The sequence below is a fragment of the Callithrix jacchus genome, chromosome 3 (genome assembly GCF_049354715.1).
Source record: "Callithrix jacchus isolate 240 chromosome 3, calJac240_pri, whole genome shotgun sequence".
Taxonomy (NCBI): Eukaryota; Metazoa; Chordata; class Mammalia; order Primates; family Cebidae; genus Callithrix; species Callithrix jacchus.
Window position 1 is genome coordinate 86,008,699 of NC_133504.1, and position 8,223 is coordinate 86,016,921.

At 35.6% G+C, this 8,223-nt stretch overlaps 1 long non-coding RNA gene across 1 annotated transcript; it reads left to right on the top strand.

The window, feature by feature from the left end:
* Positions 1–477: 477 nt before the first annotated feature.
* On the top strand, positions 478–7,880 carry LOC118152072 (uncharacterized). The gene is made up of 4 exons (XR_004740420.3): positions 478–617; positions 1,979–2,106; positions 7,192–7,435; positions 7,617–7,880. It is a non-coding gene; the product is annotated as an uncharacterized LOC118152072 (long non-coding RNA).
* The last annotated feature ends 343 nt before the right edge of the window (positions 7,881–8,223 follow it).

Genomic DNA, 8,223 nt, shown 5'->3' on the forward strand with positions numbered 1-8,223 from the left:
ACACCCTCCCAGACACACCCAGAAATAACATTTTACTAGCTATCCAGGAATCTCTTAATGTAGTCAAGTTGACACTAAAAATTAATTAGTACCCTGGTGGAGGAAAAGAAAATACCCAATTGTAGCTCCTTCTAGCCTTCAATGTGAAGCAAATGAAATACCCATCTTAGATACTGGGTAAAAAACTAAGACTGAAATCTAATCAGAGAATTATAGACTGTTTCCTCTCCCCCATGCCTCACCACCACATCAATAGAACTCCTGTAGAATCGTAGATGATTAAAGTTAAAAGAAGTATAAGCCTCAGCCTCTAATTAAGGAGTCTCTAGGGAAACCCAAGGACAACAAAAGAGACAAAACAAGGACATTCTAGAAAGCTTTAGCTTATGACACCATGATGACAGCAAATAGTAAACACTAGAGTCTAAATTCTAACCAGATAATCATCAACCTCACACTAAAGGCCTATCTACCTCTGTTCCTCTTTCCTGATACATCATATCCAACTTTCAACAGAAAATTACAAGCCATGCTAATGGGTATCTCTGCCTATCTCTGCCCTCAGTGAATTTATTTCAATTAGCCATTCTTGATTTGAGTGAAGGGCTCCAGGACAGGTATGTCTTTTCTCACATTGTTTCCTTCTTAATGAACCATGTTGATATTCATCATTATGACTTACAAGCAACTCTCAAACCCTCTCATTTGGGTGGAAAAATGCAGTGTTTTTGTCTCTGAGATCTCTCCCTTTCTGCCTTAGCTCTCTTTGCATTTGTATTTTTCAAAAGTGTTTATATCGCTAATTATTTGCTTAGACCCACTAATAATAAAATTAAAGTTCCCTGGGAATAGTCAAACAATCTTTTTCTGTTAATGTCTTATCAAGTGCTTCAACAACAAGCTGTTACCACTGAAGACAGACAACATGAATCACCCACCACGTCTCTTACTCGGGGGTCTTGCCTGCACATTTGTTTAACTTGGTTCACCTCAAATACTATGTGCATTTCTGCTGTCATCTAAATGACCTTTTTTTTTTTGTTTGTTTCTCACTTGTGTTTTTAAAGTGCGTTTTAAACATTTACTGCCTAACCTCCCAGCAGCCAATAAAACAGGTCAAGCTTTATCACCCCATTTTACAGATGAGGTTAAGAGAGTTCCCAGAGGTTATAAGTGAGTTAGTGGAAAGAGAGCTAGCAACTAGCATTTTCTGACCTGCAATTTTATGCATAGAGTTTCTTGGACTACAGAAAGAACATCATTTCCTGCTCTGTGAAGGGGAACAAAAGTAACTAAGGGTAAAACTGAATATGAACCTTTTCCTGAACACTTTTTGTTATAATGACACTTCCAGTATTGACTGTGTTAAATTTATAAGTCTTATCTTTATAATGTTCTACTATCCTGCAATATGCTAATCTACCCACCTACCTCCCTCATTCTCTCTCTCTCATATATAGATTTCAATTACTATTAGGTTATATAGCATTTTCTCAATATAATCACCATATTCCTAAAAATGGTTTATAGAAAATTCTTTCCAGATATACAGTTGTAGCATAAATAATGAAAACTAGCAGTCATAATCTACTGTAAGTTTTTACTGAAATGCCTATAAAAGAGAGGGAGAGATGATGGGAAAAAAAATTCAGCTTTCCCCATCTTTCTGAAGGTGGCAATTTCAAAAGGGATCTCTAACCACTTTTTCTACCCCAATTCAAGGTCATGGAGGAGACCTGCATTATAAGGAATGGGATTACCATATGACAATGCATAAGTAGGCTCAAGTTGTATATTGCTTGTTACTGGTACTTTTCTTTTTTCTCTTTTGCTAAACAAATAGTTGTGTTTCATTTAGTTATATGTCTATTTAAAGATACTCAGCTGAATGTAGTAATTCTAAGCACGGCAGGTTCAATGGAAGAGTATAAACATGGAGCAAAAAGTAATCCAACACTTTTATTTACTTTTGCATCAGATAACCACAGTAATAAGAAGTATTTAGAAGTCCCAGCTTGATATGCAATCCTCTGAATGTGTTGAGTGTGAGGTAATACAGACATAATATGCTGGAAAACTTCTTAAAAAAAACCCCAATGTATAATGGTAGGTTGATTATGTGTCTATGTAAAGTAAATTAAAACAAACGTGTACGTGACAGAGAAATGAAGAAGACATTGATATGTATCTGAAAGTAAAACCTATGTAAATAATTTTTGAGTTGATATCACATGTGAAGCAATAGGAAAGGATAGATCTTAAAGAAACAAAATTAAAGTGAATTTTATTAGCTTGAAAATATATACTAACAAGCAAATAATATGTTGATAATTTATTTGCTAAGTTTTTGCGTAAATGGATTTGTATAATTAGCATATTATGAGAACATTTTGAAAGGAACATAATAATCTTCATAAACACTACAGTATATTCATACTTACAATCTTACATTCATGTCAAATAACTAAAAATGTAAATAAGAGGTTTAATTCATCAGTATGTCTCCATCGAACACTATGGTGTTTATTTAAATATCAAATTTAGTATATGTCCTTATATTATGGGAAAGTAGTTTCTTAACCTGTACCTTTTTCATAAAAACTTAAATTTTGTTAAGATATGTACTTAAAAGAAACTTTCTGAAGATTTTAAACTTGTAATTCAACAACAGTTGGAAGGTTTGCTTTGGGCTTAATCTAGGCCAGGATAAGCCATGCTAACTCTTTCTTCAGATATTTCAGCTCTAATAAAATGACTTTTTCCTCACTCAGAAGTCTCACTGCTTATATGGAGCCCTTTTCTATTTATACTATGATGGAAGCAATTAATTTTACCTAGGTTCTCTCACCTCCATGAATCCTCTCAATTTTTTCATTCTAATTTTTGTAGAGGCATAAAATATTCATGAATTAATACCAATAGTTTGTTTCCTTTTGATAGAATGAATTTGGCAAGATTATGTTTAACTACAAAATGCATGTCCTTCATACTATGTTACATATTTTGTCTTTTATAACATTAGCTTCTACTCATGCCAAATTTTTTCCTGATTTTCCTAGATATTGGTGTTCTTTAAAGTCTGTCCCACCCCTTTTCACAAAAATCTGTCTTATCAAAATGTATTAATATACAGATATTTTAATAGGTCTTTCTTCAAGTTATTACTGAGAAAAATGGTTATCATTTACAGTAGAACAAAAGTTATGCTCTGTTAAAATTAAGGCTTTATTTTCTTCTGAGTTTTCTGAACTGAGAACTAAAAATGTTGTAAATTGTGAGTTATCAGGGCACATTCTTGAAAGACCAGCAGTGAGTGACTCAACTTTGACAAATCTGGGAATGGATGATAATATTCAGATAGGATTTTCAAGACACTGGACTGGTATAGAGACCCACTAGTCTGTGGCATCAGTGCATGCAGTTCAACATTCAGCATTCCATAAGAAAACTGTTTATGAGACAGACAAAGTAATAAGCCATCAACAAGAAGGTACTACATAGAGAGGCAAAATAAAAAGGTAGTAGGAATCCTGTGCACAAAAGACCAGAGCTAAGGTTCAAATCTAGTGATGGAAGCAAGATTTCAGAGCTGAACTTGGAGAAGCAGATTGTTGCAACTTTTGGTAGGGTAGCTATGACCACATAGGAAGCAAGTTCTTCAGGGCACATACCTGGTTAGGACAAAAATACCCTTATTTTTGTGAGGAATATTGTGTGTTAAATATGGTCACCAATATGGCATGTTAAATGTGGTCACAAATATTTTGCAGCTCTTCTTAATGAGGTGGCCTTCATTTCCCTGCCATCTGAATCTGGGTTGGTCTTATGAACTGCATCACAGTAAACCACAACAGTAAAGGCACTGTATAAATTCCAAAGGCTCAACCTCAAGAGGTTTTGAAGTTTTTACTTTCTTCCTCTTGGGAATTGCCCTGAAACTTCCATGAAGGAGGTCAAGGTAGCCTCCTGGAAGACAAAAGGCTATATGAAGAAGAACTGGGGCATCCCAGATTTATAGCACCAACTGCTGAACATGAGTGATAGTTTGGCTGTGTCCCCATCCAAACCTCACCTTGAATTGTAATAATCCCCCTAGGTCAAAGGTGGGACCAGGTGGAGATAACTGAATCATGGGGTGGTTTGCCGCATACTATTCTTGTGGTAATGAATAAATCCCGTGATTTCTGATCCTTTTATAAATGGGAGCTCCCCTGCACAAACTCTCTTGCCTACCACCATATAAGAGGTGACTTTGCTTTTCCTTGCCTTCTACCATGATTGTGAGGCCTCCCCAGTCATGTGTAACTGTGAGTCAATTAAACCTCTTTCCATTGTAAATTACCCAGTCTCCAGTATTTATTAGCAGCATGAGAAGAGTTTAATACAATGAGTGAAGCCATTTTGAACCTTCCAATGCAACCAACCTGCAGCTAAATGCAGTCACATGAGTGAGGATAAAAGAAATCATTCAGCAACCTACGGAATCCAAAGAAATAATAAATTCTAATTATTTAAGTTGCTAAGTTTTGGTACAGTGTATTCTGCAGCCATATTTAACTGAGAGGTAAATTTGTACTGAAAGTAGGATACTGTCTTGCAGAATTTTAAATACGTAGCATTAGCTTTGACTGAGCAGCTGGTGTTAGGTAGAAAGATGGAAAAGGACTTTTGGAGGCTGGAGAATGAGTGACCTGTGGCATATAGCACAGAACAATTGCAAAACTGTCACCTGCAATAATTTGGAAGATGGGAAATGTACCTAATAAACTTATGGCTTATGATTCATTTTACAGTTAGGACATCTTTACAGAGAATTTTGGAAGTGCCAAGTGGCTTCTCTTAGCTAAATATGATAAGGTATAAGAAAAGAGAGACAAGATGAAGAAAGAGTTGTTTAGTCTACAAGAAAGATATAAAAGGCCAGGGTTTGCTGAGCTAGAATATAAAACAGATTCTCAGTCCCAGTCTCTCCAGTTGGCAAAAATTCTCAAAGTAAAATAATTCTTGGGACCAAACATGAAATCAAGGGTTTGTTGAGAGCTGAGTTCAGCTAGATAGAGCTGAGCTCAGAGTAGTCTATTAAGACAACAAGCCAAAATTAAAGTAATAGTCAAGCCTTTAATTACTTTCTATGATAGTAACAAGAGGCTAAATAAATACGTAAAAGTACTGGCTCCTCCAATTTGCATTTAATGTGAAATACCTGTAGACAGAGCCTCCCAAAAAGCCACCTGCATTTGATGGACCTGGATTGGGTAGGGGAGTAAAGGAGAGAAAGAACTAGGGGTGGAAAAGTACTGAGTGTGAGTGGGGAAAATTGTCTTCAAAGTGCCACCCTCCTTCTAAAGGTAGGTCTCAGTAGAGGTACCTGAGGAAGACCTTAGCTGAAAGCCCCGATAAAGAGACCTCCAAATGGAGGCACATGGGTTATGAATATGGCTATTCTAATGGGATCTGTGCCCTTATAAAAAAGGCTTGAGGGAGCCTGTTGTGCCTTTTTTTTTACCTTATGAAGACACTAGGTGCCATCTATGATAAATGGTCTCTCACCAGAGAGGGAATCTTCTTATGCCTTGATCTAGGACTTCCCAGCCTCCATAACGGTGATCACTTAATTTCCGTTGTTTATAAATTACCCAGTTTAAGGTATTTTGTTATAGCAACCCAAAAAGACTAAGCTAGAAATCAAGTAGATACACCTTAATTTTCACCTTGTTTTTCGATTTACTGGTTTGTGTATTCTAAGTATAATTGCGTAAATCTGGTAAAACTTTTAAATCCTTTTTGAAACAAGGTAGAGAAAAAGCAATATATAAATAAGCAGATACATACCTCACCTAGGTACAGAAATAATTTGTCAGATTAAAAGAAAAAATAAAGAGAAATTTTGAATTAAAAGCATAGGAAATAAAGTGAAAAGAAAATATTGGTAGGATAAGACAGAGCAGCCAGAAATGAGACCTCTAAAAAAACAAAATGATATCAAAAACTTGCTACTAGTAAGATGAAAATCTGATCCTAAGACTTTTAACAGTGGGTGGGAAAATAGAATTCTGGTCAGTTACACAATTTACAAGGTATATAAGATAAAATCAGAACAGTTGTTAGGACAAACAAAGTTATCGCTGTTACTAATATCCGACAGAAATCTCTCCCCATGGTTCTCATGAAACCAGCACCACGTAATATACTGGCTTACATCTTCAACCACACTGTTAGAGTAGACACAATGACAAGTTTCATAATATTGTTGGCATCACTCTAAAACAACATTTCAGTAAAGGCAGTCCCATAGGGGTCAACACAATACCATCCAGGTATGCAGCTGTCTTCTGATTTGACCAAATCCAAGGGTAGATTTTAAAGTGTCTGGAATAATGGATGGATTTTATCTTTCAAGCAATCTTTTCTATATATTGTTTCTGTCTGCAGATCTTTTGATAGATTTTGAGAAGCAAAGAGTTTAAAATTACGCTCTTTGGCAACCACTCAGAATGTAGATTATTTATACTTTCAGTTAAATATGGACTTACACATTTTAACTGACAGTTGATCTGGTAGAGGATTTTCCATCTCTTACAAAAAATTAAAGAGAAGCCAGAGAAGAAACTATACCTGAACAAAAGATTAACTGTTGCAGAGCTCATGTCCTGGTCCAAAATTCTCAGAAACTCTGTCCAATACATAGACAACTGAGGCCATGAACTTCTAGTCTGGAAATGTGTTTTAGCTCATATAATGATGCATCACTTGAAGGTAAAAAAAATCTTAATAAAACCATCAGTCAGGGAATGATTTAGTGCTCTTCTGATAAATAATTTTTTGAATTTTTGCTCAATGCAAATTCCAGTAAGAATAATAGGTTTGAGTTTTGGAAGGAAACTTAAAAGATCACTTAATCCAATATGATGTTTAGATAATGAATTTGCATCCAAAAGATGTAAAATCACTTCCATGAGACTATGTATCCAAAGAGTAAAAAAGCTAAAGGGAAACCCCAGACTTTTCTCCCACATTATTCATTGACTGTTCCTTAGTCTGGACAAATGGTTGAATGGCCGCAAGGATCCCAAGGAATCCCTGTGCTCACTTCCTCTTACTCTCCTCTATTCCATTACCGTAAAAATAAGACATAAAGGAAAGAACTTTAGTATCTCAATTAATATTGTACCTCTTTTCTTTCTTTTCAAGGCTGGTGTAATATCACAGTAAAGTTAATGTGATTTTCATGACTTATCCTCTCATTACCTGGAGTACACAGATCATTGCAATCATAATATTGCTATGAAGAAATTTGATCATTTGACAAAATGCTTCATTTGGTTAGCAAAAGGGGGAAAAAAATCCCCTGACCCTCAGCCAGCTACATATTATTACAATGGCCTACCAAGTCAAGATGTGCAAGAGGAGAAATTATTTGATTAGCTGCTGTACTGTGAGTACTTAAACCTAGGGGAGCTGCCAGGTTCAAGCCACTGTGGCTTGCACTATAAGTCTTTCTGAAGTCCTCTGGGCCACTAAGTAACTAGAGATACCATTCTGCCATCACTGTCACTTCACATATTTAGTCTCTAAAGCTCTGTTTGTTGTTTCATTCTGCTCTATGTCTCCCCTAGGAGTACCTTCATTTTAATATAAATAGAACATTTCATCATGCAATGGCAAAGAATCATGGAAAGTACAACTCCCGGTATTACTGGACATGATGCATAAGATGTATTTCAAAAGAGGTCCAAAAAAGCAAAAAGAACAAGACAAATTTAATAAAAGGGTATCAATATTATTTACCTAAATATAATGCAAACCATAGTTTTGTAACAGCTAAGAGTGAAAATGGAAGATAAGGCTATAACAATTTTGTGTCTGTGGCTATTGCCAGAATAAAAGGAAGCAACTATGTAAAGATACTATAGCTCCTATTCATGTTTTTAAAAATAAGATTACCTTCATTGCCTATCTGCAATGAGGTGTCCCATTGAGATCCCTAGTAATTGTTTAATACGTTTGTTTATCTTTGAATTTAGGAAACTTCAAAATATTTTCTGAGAGGTGTTTTGGGACATAAAAAGAGTAATACTGGGGTTGCCTTGTCCATATTGACCTTGGACATGGGAGTAGGAAATATAATAAATTAAGGCAACCAGAGCAGCGTTTGTGCTTTCTAGGCTCCTTTAACTTCCGACAGTCTCCTGCAACAGTGTTCTTTCGATTATTATTCCCTCT